We start from the raw sequence: 14,427 nt of genomic DNA on the forward strand, positions 1-14,427 counted from the left end.
CTACATCATAATTGCGCTCCGGTGGGGACAACCTTCGGGAGAAGAAGGCGCAGGGATGGAGCTTGTGGTCGGAGGGGGAACGGTGGGAGATTACCGCGCCCACTCCAGTGTCCGAGGCGTCGACCTCAACCACGAACTGAAGTGAGGGATCAGGCTGGGTAAGGATGGGAGCGGAAACGAACCGCCGCTTAAGGCCCTGAAAGGCGGTTTCCGCCACCGGCGTCCAGGCAAAGGTGCTTTTAGTGGAAGTCAAGGCCGTGAGGGGAGCCGCGATCTGACTATATCCGCGAATAAATCTACGATAAAAATTGCTAAAGCCAAGGAATTGCTGCAATCTCTTGCGGGTTGAAGGAGTAGGCCACTCAGCCACAGCCGAGACCTTTGAGGGATCCATTTCAACCCGCCCCTGACTGATAATGTACCCCAAGAAGGAAATAGATGGGACGTGAAACTCACACTTCTCCGCCTTGATGTACAACCTATTCTCCAACAGCCTCTGTAGTACCTGTCGGACATGGATCCTGTGCTCCTCCATAGTCTTTGAAAAAATTAGAATGTCATCGATGTAAACGAAACACTGCTGGTGAGGTGAGGCCGAAAGGCACCACGAGATACTCGTAGTGGCCCAAAGGGGTATTGAAAGCCGTCTTCCACTCGTCGCCCTCCCGAATGCGGAACAGGTGATACGCATTGCGCAGATCTAGTTTGGAGAATACGGAGGCACCGTGGAGGGGGACGAAGGCAGAACTGATGAGCGGTAGCGGGTATTTATTCTTCACAGTAATGTCGTTCAGACCACGGTAATCGATGCAGGGGCCAAGCGATTTATCCTTCTTGCTAATGAAGAAGAACCCCGCTCCAACGGGTGACGATGAAGGGCGGATGATTCCAACGGCGAGGGATTCCCCAATGTATACCTCCATTGACTCACGTTCGGGACAGGAGAGGTTGAACAAACGGCTGCTTGGAAGGGGGGCTCCGGGGAGGAGATCGATGGAGCAGTCATAAGGGCGGTGGGGGGGCAAGGACAGGGCATGAGACTTACTGAAAACGGACCCCAGGTCGTGGTACTCCTCCGGAAGGAGGGACAGGTTAGGGGGTTCGGATACAGACTCGAACTCAGTCGCCCGAGGAGCCTGAGCGGACCGCAAGCACTGAGACAAGCAATGGGTACTCCACGACAGGATGCGTCCTGTTCCCCAATCGATCTGCGGGTTGTGAGTTCGAAACCAAGGGTAGCCCAGAACGACCGGGGAGAAGGGGCTGGAAATCACCAAGAGGGATATGGTCTCGTGGTGATTCCCCGACACGAGCAGATTGAGAGGAACGGTGCGGCGTTCCACCCGAGTGAGGGTCCTCCCGTCCAGCGCCTGGGTCTCGATCGGGAGATCGAGGGGAATGGTGTCTATTCGCAGGCGCTTGACTAATTCCAGATCAATGAAACTATCATCGGCTCCAGAGTCCAGGAGAATGGAGAGCGGGAGGGTTAGGTCTCGCCACAAAAGGACGGCTTCAAGGAGGGGGCGGGAGACCGAGGGATTCCGAGAGCGACTCGCCAGTAACCCCCGAGTTACTGACGAGCCCGTTCTTTTCCCGAGCGGGCGGGACACACGGAAATAAGATGACCCGAAATTCCGCAATAAAAACAGAAAAAAAAGATGATCAGATGATCTAAACCCGTGGGTTCTTGCTAGGAAACTAAACGGTCCTTAAGCTCACTGCTGAGCGCATTCTGGAAGACCCCCTGGAGCGCTTCCTCGTCCCGATCGCATACAACGCTCCCTTTCCTCGGGCGTAAGGTGTGTGCGTCCTATCTGCATCGGCTCAGGGGAGGGGGTCCGCACACGGCAAGGAGGACCGGCAACCGGGAGGAGAGACCGCGTTGCGACCGGTGACTCGAAAGGGGGCGTGGTGAATGGGTGTGCACCTCTCTCCCTGCGACGTTCGCGCAACCGGTTGTCCATGTGTATCGCGAGGGAAATCAGATGATCTAAACCCGTGGGTTCTTCCTAGGAAACTAAACGGTCCTTAAGCTCACTGCTGAGCGCATTCTGGAAGACCCCCTGGAGCGCTTCCTCGTCCCAACCGCTCTCAGCAGCGAGGGTCCGGAACTCGACCGCGAAGGAGGCGACGCTGTGGGATCCATGGCGGAGCTGCAGGAGACGTTGGGAGGCCTCCCTGCCCCGGACCGGGTGATCGATGACCTTCCGCATCTCGTCCGTGAAGGAACTATAGTCGTAACAAACCGCGGACCCGCGTTCCCACACCGCCGCTGCCCACGCGAGAGCCTCGCCACTCAGCGAACCGATCAGATACACAATCCTAGACCTCTCGGTGGATCTCTGATGACATGATCCGTCATCAATGAACTATGAACTCCCAAACGGCTCTTCATATGAGTACTTATAATTCAGCCAAAGGTAGCACGTTCTGACTTGATGATTAGTATGTGTAGGCCAATAATGACCTAAATTATTCAATGCATCCTTTATACTGAAGTAAAAATTATATTGTCTAATATCAATAAATTGCTGTAGTCAATTGTTTTCATTGCATTTACAAAAAAACGTCAAAATGAGATTCCCAAACCGGCATGTGTCAGCAACATCTTTGTCATTAAACCTGTCAAGGTAACATGTTCTCTCGTGAAGTGCTGTCCCAATCCCATATATACCTATCTGAGGCCATGTGGCCTCACAAACTTGCTCACTTAGAACCTGAGATCAATTAAGTCCTTGAGTCCTTAGTCCTCAGGGCTCACTTTTGTATTGCTCAAATGAGACCAACTGAAAACGAAGCCAGTATGAAACAAAAAATGTGATTCTGAAGAAAGTATAAATGATATTGAAATTCCGTTAAGATTCTATTGAAGATACAAGTGTGTAGATTTGTTAAATGGTGAACGAAGATAAACTGTTGAAAATTGATTTAGTTACGCCTTAAACAGTTGCATTCCACACAAAGCAGATTTTTTGGTGAAACCGCATAAGTCTTGTCCGTTCGGCCGACCGTCCAGACGGAGCCGGCGAATCCAGTGCCCGAAACCGCACATTTCTGAAACCACCCTCGGAGGTGGTTTCAAATCTATCCGGACCTATGCGGTTTCGTTTTAGGATTCGTGTGTGGACGTCTGAAACGCTTGATGGCATTAGCCCCCCACCAGCTGGGGGACGTCAGAGTTGCGTTGAATTTTTTAATTATTATTTTATTTGTATTCTTTTTGGAGCTTTAAATAAAGCCCCTTGATAAATGTAATTACTAACTGTACATTAAAAAGTATTTCTGCTCAATTTAAAAGGTTGAATCTCCTTGTGACTGAATGTTTGTATACAGCGCGCAGGCTTGATGCGCTCCACTTTTTTCTGTGGAGAACCAGCGCCTTGAATATTTTACTACAGCGTTTCTACAGCTCGATGCGGTTTCGAAATGACTCCGTCTTTACGGAGATATCCCTGAACCTCATAAAACGAAATCGGATCGTTTTCACCAACTAATACTCTTCACTAGAAATGTTGTGTGAAATGATTTTCAAGCAGTCTTGCGGTATCAGCTTGGTAGATGGAACAGCGAGGTGTCCGATAGGCGGAGATCTAGATCAGCGGGAGTGGCCAGCGAAGCTGTGCATCGTGGTGCATGCTGGGAGTTGTTGTCTTCAATCCACAAGCGCCAAAAAGTCACTTTCTGCCTTTTCTCGGTCAAGACGGCACCAAATTAGAATTTTATTTTATTATTCGACTACATATAGGACCCAATTTCAATACATATTCATGCCTCCACCGGTGAAATGCTCCTTTAAAGGTCCCATGACATGAAAATCTGACTTTATGAGGTTTTCTAACATAAATATGAGTTCCCCTAGCCTGCCTATGGTCCCCCAGTGGCTAAAACTTGCGTTTGGTGTAAAACGAGCACTAGCTGTTCTGCTCGCCTTTGAAAAAACGGAAGCTCAAGCGCGCTGATTTGGAATGTCTTTATTTATGTTGTCATAAAGCATCTAAGCTCCTCCCCTTACTCTGCCTGGCCCGCCCAGAGACGTTGGCCCGCCAATGAGACACGACCGTGCGAGCGCCACATGTGTATGTGTGAATACACACACTGTAACGCAAGTGTTTCTTGTCTGTTCTTTGACGTCTCTTGTATTCCCACAACGAGACTGTAGTGGGGGTTATCTGAGCCATGGTTGAGAAGGAATTGGGGGAATGGAACTTTGGCTTTGACTCGCTGAAGTACATGAACTGCGACATGCCGCCGGTTGCCGCGTGGCACCATCGCCCGGCAGCGGGCAGCGCGCGGTTCAGTCTACTTCAGATTGATGTGAAAGGGGAAGAACCAGAGACTTCGCAGAACCCGACAAGTCGTTTGTGATTCATAATATCATCTGGAGGCGCACACAGCTTTTGCCCGTGATAATATGTATTATATGATATAGATATCTATGATATTATTTAGATATCGAGCTCCAGGACTGTAAGTGTTGTACACTTCCTTGTTATTTGGATAACCGTTCTGCTTTTGGTGTTATGGCGCATAACACGTCGGACTCTCATCTCTGGTATTTCTACAACGAGACTCGTAGTGGGGGTTATCTCAGCAAAGGTTGAGAATGAATTGGGGGGAAGGAACTTTGGCTTTGACTCCCTCAAGAACATGAACCACGACATGGAGGAGAAAGGGATTGTTGGCGGCGAATGTCTCCCGCTTGAGCCCCGCTGAGGGACCACCGCCGGAGGCGGAGGTGCCTAAGCGCTGCCCGGCAACAATCCCTTTCTCCCCCTTGTCGCGGTTCAGTCTACTTCAAATTGATGTGGACGTGGAAGAACCAGGAACGTCGGAGAACCCAACGCGGTCATTTGAGATTCATAATATCGGCTCACACAGCTTTTGGCCGTGATAATATGTATTATATGATATAGATATCTATGATATTATTTAGATATCGAGCTCCAGGACTGTAAGTGTTGTACACTTCCTTGTTATTTGGATAACCGTTCTGCTTTTGGTGTTATGGCGCATAACACGTCGGACTCTCATCTCTGGTATTTCTACAACGAGACTCGTAGTGGGGGTTATCTCAGCAAAGGTTGAGAATGAATTGGGGGGAAGGAACTTTGGCTTTGACTCCCTCAAGAACATGAACCACGACATGGAGGAGAAAGGGATTGTTGGCGGCGAATGTCTCCCGCTTGAGCCCCGCTGAGGGACCACCGCCGGAGGCGGAGGTGCCTAAGCGCTGCCCGGCAACAATCCCTTTCTCCCCCTTGTCGCGGTTCAGTCTACTTCAAATTGATGTGGACGTGGAAGAACCAGGAACGTCGGAGAACCCAACGCGGTCATTTGAGATTCATAATATCGGCTCACACAGCTTTTGGCCGTGATAATATGTATTATATGATATAGATATCTATGATATTATTTAGATATCGAGCTCCAGGACTGTAAGTGTTGTACACTTCCTTGTTATTTGGATAACCGTTCTGCTTTTGGTGTTATGGCGCATAACACGTCGGACTCTCGTCTCTGGTATTTCTACAACGAGACTCGTAGTGGGGTTTATCTCAGCCAAGGTTGAGAATGAATTGGGGGAAAGGAACTTTGGCTTTGACTCCCTCAAGAACATGAACCACGACATGGAGGAGAAAGGGATTGTTGGCGGCGAATGTCTCCCGCTTGAGCCCCGCTGAGGGACCACCGCCGGAGGCGGAGGTGCCTAAGCGCTGCCCGGCAACAATCCCTTTCTCCTCCTTGTCGCGGTTCAGTCTACTTCAAATTGATGTGGACATGGAAGAACCAGGAACGTCGGAGAACCCAACGCGGTCATTTGAGATTCATAATAACGGCTCACACAGCTTTTGGCCGTGATAATATATGTTATATGATATAGATATCTATTTAGGCTAAATGATAATATTTAGATATAGAGCTCCCGGACTCCCGTATGTTCTAGAATATTTACAGAACACGACTAAAGGCTGTGTGCGCCTCGCCATTGCGATACATCCACTGTAAACAGAGCGCATGGTACCGTGGCTGCAAGCTGCTCAGGGCCACACCCCCACCCTCCTCCTTGACCCGCCCCGCTCCTCATTTGCATTATTTGCATAATTGGCGTTGCCATGGCGGCGCGCATAGTCGCAGCGGCTCAGTGCTCCCAAAAACAATGCAGTGAAATCAGTCAAATGAAACCAAATCAATCGTCAAATATTGTCTGCAACAGAGAGGATTTATTTCACTTCGGTAGAACATGCCAAATTCCGATAACGAGTGCCTTTCAACACTCGCATGGGATTCCTCCGGGAATAGCAAGAACACCGGCGTCTCCATGGATAGATACACCGAGCGGCATACCCCGAAGACGGAGGAGGGAACGTAAACAGAAGCGAGGTTGCAGGGCCCCGTTTCCCGATAACGATGGATCTTCGCTCGTACGATCATTCTCCCGATGGATCTTGCGATCCATCGATAATTTCTTTGGAGCGTTTCCCGAAACTCCTCTTAACGTGAACGCGCATTCGCTGCACTCACGACGTCGTAGGATTGTAACTGTCTACTGACACGGTGCTGAAATGGGCTCCGTAGGAGGGGGAGACGCAGGAATGTCGCAGGTAAATTGTTTTAAAAAGGGTTAAAATATATCCCCATCAAGGACAACAGCAGAGTAGCCTACGAAAAAAATAGACTGCAATTATATGAATGCTAAAGACATTAAAACACAATTGATTAGGCTTAAACCGACATATATCAGTCCTAATCCTGAATGCACTGTGCGTTTCACGGCATTTCCCCCCCTGAAATAATTCCATATGACAAAAAATTTAAAATAGCTTGTGTGACAACTACATTTATCTTAATGGGCTGCGCAGCAAAGAGAGCCGACTTAATCTGATTCCGCATAAGGGTTTCCTTGATTGATAATTTGATTGGCTATAAAAGCCCCTCTGGAAATAGGGTAAGGCCTCTAGAAAATGGTGGACAAAGGGAAAAAGTGGAGGTATATGTTTGAGGCAGAAGAAATTAACATTCTGCTGGAGGAGGTGGAGGCCAACAAAGGCATATTATTTGACCGCTTCAAAAGGTGCCCACACCAACAAGCAAAAAACTAAGAAGTGGGGAGAAATAGCAGAGAGAATGACTGCGCTCACTGGCATCACTAGGTCCGATGTGGATGTCCGAAAAAAATGGCAAGACTTTGTAAGTCTAACGAAAAAGAAAAAAAGAAAGCGTCTGAATGTCGACAGCAAACAAATTTGACTGGTGCCGGGGTGAACACAGCGCAGGCCCTCAACGGCGAGGAAGAGCGAGCCATGGCCATCATAGGCTTCTCAGCCTCCCGCGGCATCCCCGGGGGAATGGATATCCATGCAGGTATCCCTGAAGAGGGAGATCCTTCACGTGAGGAATGGCAGGAGGAGGATGAACCCAGGATTGCCCACCAGTCCACCTCGGCTGCCCCCACCTCCCTACCCGTCATGACCGCACCGTCCACCTCGGCTACCATCTCCACCCCTTCCACCGCCTCCACTGCCACCGCCTCCATCATCGTTCGTGGCTGCCAATGCAGCCAAGACCTGGTGGAGTTGGAGAGGGAGAAGGTGGCTCTGCTGAGGGACGTGTGTGGTCTGCTCCGGGAATCCGCCGATTACCATAAAGAGGTGATTGTGCTGAAGAGGGCAAAGTTGGACATTATGGCACGTCAGCTTGCCCTCGAGGAGGAGACCCGGAGCAGCAAGGTGATATTTTTCAGTATATGCTAAACATATTTTCAATATATATATATATATATATAGTGAAGAGTGTGTGTCAACTTCACTCTTGTTCATTCAACTTTCCCATCATTTTGGGAAAATTGAATGAACTGTGAACACGTTTTCATAAGGCTTTTTTGTTCTCTTTTTAGATGTGACGGGTAGGGAGGTGGGCCAGCCGAGGTGGACTGTTGGGGGATCCTGGGTTCCTCATCCTCCTGCCATTGCTCACGTGAAGGATCTCCCTCTTCCGTGATACCCGCATGGATATCCATTCCCCCGGGGATGCCATGGAAGATGGCCATGGCGCGTACTTCCTCGTCGTTGAGGAAGTTTGCTGTCGAACTTCGGACGCTTTCTTTTTCGCTCCACATCGGACCTAGTGTTGCCAGTGACCGCAGTTATGTCAGCTATTCCCCCCCACACTTCTTAAAATGTTGCTTGTTGGTGTGGGCACCTTTGAACCGTTTATTCTTTGAGTTTTGAAATAAAAAAAACTTTTTTCAAACATGATGTTCATTTGTCATTCTTTTACTGACGACGACGCAGTCGTAACAGTGTGAAAATCATGCAATCACTATGTTTCGCAATGTTTCTATCAACTGCAGCTGAACTATATGAACCACAATGGTCTCCACAAATGATATAGCACACTTCAGTGGCCGCAATAGATGAGCGCCTCTGTTGCTTTTATTGTCGTGCAAAATATGTGCATGTTTTGGGGTTAAGGCTGTTAAAATTACCTTTGGTTTAAATCCTTGAAAGGAAAAAGATGTCTGGCTACATAGCATCATTAAAAAGTAGGTTTAAATATAGGGCTACTTCTATATAATAATAATAAAGACTATAATACATGTGGAAACACCGGCAATTAGTTTGATATAGGCCTACCCTTAACAAATTAACTGTTTAACATAACCGAGTGTCTGACTGATTGTTAACGTGTTGATAGTGTTGTGGAGGCACGACGCATTTAATTAACATTATTCGTTGGCAGGTTGTAGTAATTAGTCTCGGAACATAGGCCTATATAGTGCAAGGGGCCATGCAGGCTACGTCAGTGCAAATAATGGCTGGTAGACAGCGTGTGCTAGCGCTCCGTGAGCAAGAGAGAGAGAGAGAGACAGAGAGAGAGAGAGAGAGAGAGGCCGAGAGGCCGAGGCGTCCCCGGAGTCGCCTTGTTGCAATTAATGCTCAAATCCGGGACAACTTTGACCCCCTCGACGTCTACAATGACTCTGCAGTCATCCAGCGCTACAGGCTGCCCAGGGAGCTGATCAGACAGCTTCTTGGGACGATCAGCGAAGACCTGAGACGCGCAACCAGGAGGAACTTTGCGCTCACACCGCAAGTACAGCTCTTGGCCGCCCTCAGGTTCTACACCACAGGGAGCTTTCAGCAGGTCGTCGGAGATGGCCAGGGCCTGTCCAAGGCGTCAGTCTGCAGGTCGATCCAGGCAGTGACGTACAGTCTCCTCCGACTGGTTCCGCAGCACGTCCATTTCCCCACCAGGGACGAGATGCGGGCGACCCAAGAAGATTTCTTTCGGTCGTTCCGCATCCCTCAAGTGGCCGGAGCCGTGGACGGAACCTTAGTTCCCATTCTGACGCCCCATGTGGATGCCCATGTGTTCATATGCCGGAAGGGATATGCCGCTGTGAATTGTCAGGTGGTGTGCGACCATCAGGGCATCATCCTTGATGTCGTGGCGAGATGGCCTGGGAGCACACACGACTCCTTCGTCTTCCGCGAGTCCTCCATCGGCCGGCTGGCTGCAGCCTCCAGGGGAGAGTGGCGGCTCCTCGGAGACAGTGGATATCCTCTTCGCCCTCACCTCTTCACACCTGTGAATAACCCGGGAGACGTCCATGATGAGGAATACAACGAAGCCCACCGTCTGGCCCGGTGCATCGTTGAGCGCACCATCGGGAGGTGGAAGTTGCGCTTTAGATGCCTTCACAAGTCAGGCGGAGGGCTCCAGTTTTCTCCAGCCAAGTCATGCGCCGTGATTTGTGTGACGGCTATGTTGCACAACATTGCAGCTAAGGCTGGGGTGGCATTGCTTGAACCGGAGGACGTTGAGGACGATGACGATGAGGAAGATCGGTGTGAGGACGGCCTCCCTCATAACTACGCGGCTGGTTTTCTTGCGCGTCGAAGAGTGATTGAGACTTTTTTTTAACCCCCTCCACCCTCCCTCATGTCACTAAACATTCATCCCAGCCTTCATCCCAGCCTTTTGCCTGCTCCTTTGCTTGTTTTCTATAATTTATTTATAACTTTTTTTTTTATTTTGTTAATATATATATATATATATATATTTTTTTTTTTATGCTACGTTTTATGAGTAGCCTATGTCAGTCTGCACAAATCCCCCCACTTTCTCTCACACATTTTGAGTGCCCTGCCTGCGCAAACATTTTCTGGACTGTCCCGTTTTATTTTGGCCATTTTAACATCTTTATTAATAAATTAATTAATAATCTTTATTAATTACCAAACTAAGAACATAAAGGCGCAATGCGTTTTAATAAAACGCATCCAATAGACGGAATGTCCGATGGTGTCGCCACTGAGGCTATAGCTGACGATGCTCTTAGCGTCCTACGAGTACCTACGAGCACCCCTGGAGTACTCGTTAGCTACGAGCGTTTTCAAGACGTTCGTTCCCCACGATGCTTTCGGGAAACGCGGTGAAAACTCTACGATGCCCTTTCGACGCACTTCACGATCCACTTAGGCTAACGACGCTTTCGGGAAACGGGGCCCAGGTCTGGCGACTTGGCTAGGCTAAAAAGGGCTCCAAACAGACCACCACTGCCCAGTCTTTACGTCGCAAATGTCAGGTCTCTAGAAAATAAGATGGACGAGCTTCATCTAGATATATCGACGCGGTCAACCATACAAGACAGCTCCATCATCGTTATCACGGAAAGCTGGCTACACTCGGGGATCTCAGATGCAGCAGTGGAGCTGGCAGGTCGCTCACTTCATCGCAGCGATAGAACAGAGGCTTCTGGTAAGAGCCGTGGAGGAGGACTATGTACATATGTAAATAAGGACTGGTGTACAAACTCCACTGTCATTGATCAGCATTGTTCACCTGATCTAGAGATGCTAGCAGTCAAATGCAGACCATTTTATTTACCACGCAAATTCTCCGTTACCGTGGTAACCGCTGTATACATCCCACCAGATGCCAACGTTAATGCAGCACTTGGCTATCTACTAGCAGCTATAAACAAACAGCAGACCACTTATCCAGAGGGCGTTTTTATCGTGGCTGGTGACTTTAACCATGTCAACCTCAAGACGGTGCTGCCTTGCTTTGATCAACACGTAAAGTGCGCAACTCGAGGAAAAAATATTCTGGACTGTGTGTATTCAAATATTAAAAAGGGATACAGGGCCTCACCCCTCGCACACCTGGGCCAGTCTGATCACCTGTCACTATCCCTGATTCCCGCATATCGCCCCATCATTAAAAAACAAGAAGCTACCATTAAAACGTTTAGGAAGTGGCCTGAAGATGCATCTCTACAGCTCCAGGACTGCTTTGAAAGAACAAACTGGACCTTGTTTTTTAATCAGGATGTAAATGAGTATGCCTTCGCTGTCCTCTGTTACATCAGGACCTGCATTGAAAATATCACCACCATCACCCGCAGCAGGATTCCCCCTAACAGGAAACCCTGGATGACTGGGGAGGTACAGGCCCTTCTGAGGGAGCGCAACGCAGCTTTCAAATCAGGTGACAGAGCACAGTACAGCATAGCCAGGCACAACCTGAAAAAAGGCATCAAGCAGGCCAAAGCCATGTACAGGGAGAAGATTGAGGGCCACTTCACCAACAGAGACCCAACACAAGTGTGGCAAGGCATACAACAGATCACGAACTACAGGGGAAGCCGCAACCCACCGACAAACATCAATGCCTCCTTAGCAGAGGAGCTCAACCACTTTTATGCCCGCTTCGAGACACCTGGGCTAGATAATGGAGCTGCTCCCCCACCTGCTGGCACAGACCACACAGCCATGGTAACAGCAGAGGAGGTAAGACTCATCCTCAGGTCTGTGAACACAAGGAAGGCAGAGGGATCAGATGGCATTCCAGGAAGAGTGCTCAAATAATTGCGCATACCAGCTTGCAGATGTCTTTACGGACATTTTTAATATGTCTTTAGCCAAAGCGGTCGTACCAACCTGTTTTAAAACAGCCACTATTATACCTGTGCCCAAGCAAAGTAACATCAGCACCTTAAATGACTATAGACCTGTGGCGCTCACTCCCATCATCGCCAAGTGCTTTGAGAGGCTGGTGGCGAAGCGCGTTAAGGCTTTCCTCCCTCGCTCCCTGGACCAGCATCAGTATGCTTACAGGGAAAACAGGTCCACTGAGGACGCTATCGTCACAGCCCTCCATTCAACGCTGACACACCTGGACAAGAAGGAGACATATGTAAGACTACTCTTTATAGATTACAGCTCGGCTTTTAGTACCATCGTCCCCAACCGGCTGATCACCAAACTTCTTGATCTGGGCCTCAGCTACAGCCTGTGTATGTGGATTAAGGATTTCCTAACAGATCGCCCGCAGACAGTGAGACTGGGTCCTCACCAATCCTCGAGCCTGTCCCTCAGCACTGGAGCTCCACAAGGCTGTGTATTGAGTCCCCTGCTGTACTCCGTATACACATATGACTGCACCAACACCCATCCTTCAAATACTGTGATCAAATTTGCAGATGACACCACTGTGGTAGGACAAATCACCCATGAAAATGAAAGTGCCTACAGAGACGAAGTTGACAGACTGACAGAATGGTGTCAAAAAAACAACCTGACCCTGAATGTCAGAAAGACAAAAGAAATCATAGTCGACTTCAGGCGGCAAAAGGTGAACCCCCAACCCCTCATCATCAATGGTGAGGAAGTAGAGAGGACCTCCTGCTTTAAGTTCCTGGGGGTTATGCTCTCAGAGGACCTGAAATGGGTGATGAACACAACTGGCACAGTAAGGAAAGCACAACAGCGGCTCTACTTCCTGAGAATATTGAGGAAAAACAACCTGTCTCCCGAGCTGCTTAAGACTTTTTACCACTGCTGCATTGAAAGTGTGATCACTTACTGTATCACTGCATGGTACGTCAACAGCACAGAAAAGGACAGGAAATCCCTCAGTCGGGTCATAAGGTCTGCTGAGAGAATAGTTGGACTTCCACTGCCTCCCCTGGATGACATCTTTAGGACGCGCTGCCTCCGCCGAGCATGTGGCATTTTAAAGGATGAGACTCACCCCGCAAACCATCTCTTCACCCTGCTACCCTCTGGCAGGCGCTACCGGGCCACTACAGCCCGCACCTCCAGACTGCAGAACAGTTTCATCCCCAGGGCCATCACAGAACTTAATAATCACACTACACTCCTACCCTCCACCCAGCACAACTGCACTTTTGTTAGTGGTTGCACAAACAAATTTCGTTGTGTATCCAATGCACAATGACAAATAAAGTCTATTCTATTAATAATAATAATAATAATAATACATTTTATTTAGAGGCGCCTTTCAAGACACCCAAGGTCACCTTACAGAGCATATCAAAACAGAATAACACTCAAAAGAAAGGGGGGGACCTCACTAACCACCACCGATATGTAGCACCCACTTGGGTGATGCACGGCAACCAATCGGCGCCAGAACGCTCACTACACACCAGCTTGAGGTGGAGAGTTAGGGATGAGGTGGAGAGAGAGGAAATTCCCAGTAACAATCCGTCCCAGAAACATAGAAGACAGTGTGGGGAGACAGGACGGAGAGACTGTCAGGCGCTTGTTCACGAAGAACCATGCGGCCCGCATTATATAAGAAAGTTTCAAAGCTAAGACAGGAGGAAACGAGGGGGAAAAAAAATTGTCAATACCCCAAACTATGCTCCTATAAGGGGGGCACAGTGTAGGGATTAGAAAAAAAAACCACCTCAACACATAAGCATCACATCAAAACATCACAAACGTATATGGGAGGGGGGAAGGGAGTTGGGGAGGGGAGGTGTCACAACTCAGACACCGGGAGGCGGACGCGGCCAACGGGCGCATCACATCACTCACGGCATACTGTGCTGCAACGGGGGAAGGGGAGGGGGGAGGGAGTCCAGTAGGCGGTGAGTCCAGGGGGTGTGTGTGTAATCAGTCTTGTGTGCGTGTGTGTGTGAGCTCAGGGACTCCATCTCCCATGGACTCAACAGTGTCTCTCCCGTCTGATAGCTGGTGACGAGGACACGACTGTCGCCGTGGAGACGACCTCGAAGAGTTCCGACCAGAGATAAAGTTCACAGGAGGTGGGGGGTGGACTTTGTGGGGGGAAGGGGGGCAGGGCATCCATCTGCATAACAACCAGGGAGAGGAGAGATATCAGCCTTCCAAGGCCAAAGTGGGGGGGCCGAATGAAGATAACGATTGCTTTGGGTCAGGCCGACTCTGCAATTTTTGCCAACCTTAGAGTCTCTCTGGTACTCTCTGTAGTCTTCCATTTCCAGAATCCAAAAACCAAAAAGCCAAAATAGCCGAAAAATTCGTGGTCCGTTTAAACCCGGTCCAACTTCATCACAATGGTATCCAATTTGCGATTTAGTTCGCCCGACGCATGAGTCTGTGTGTCGGCCATCCGGCACAATCCAGCAATGTT

Source organism: Gadus macrocephalus, chromosome 12, assembly GCF_031168955.1.
Source record: "Gadus macrocephalus chromosome 12, ASM3116895v1".
NCBI classification, from domain to species: Eukaryota; Metazoa; Chordata; class Actinopteri; order Gadiformes; family Gadidae; genus Gadus; species Gadus macrocephalus.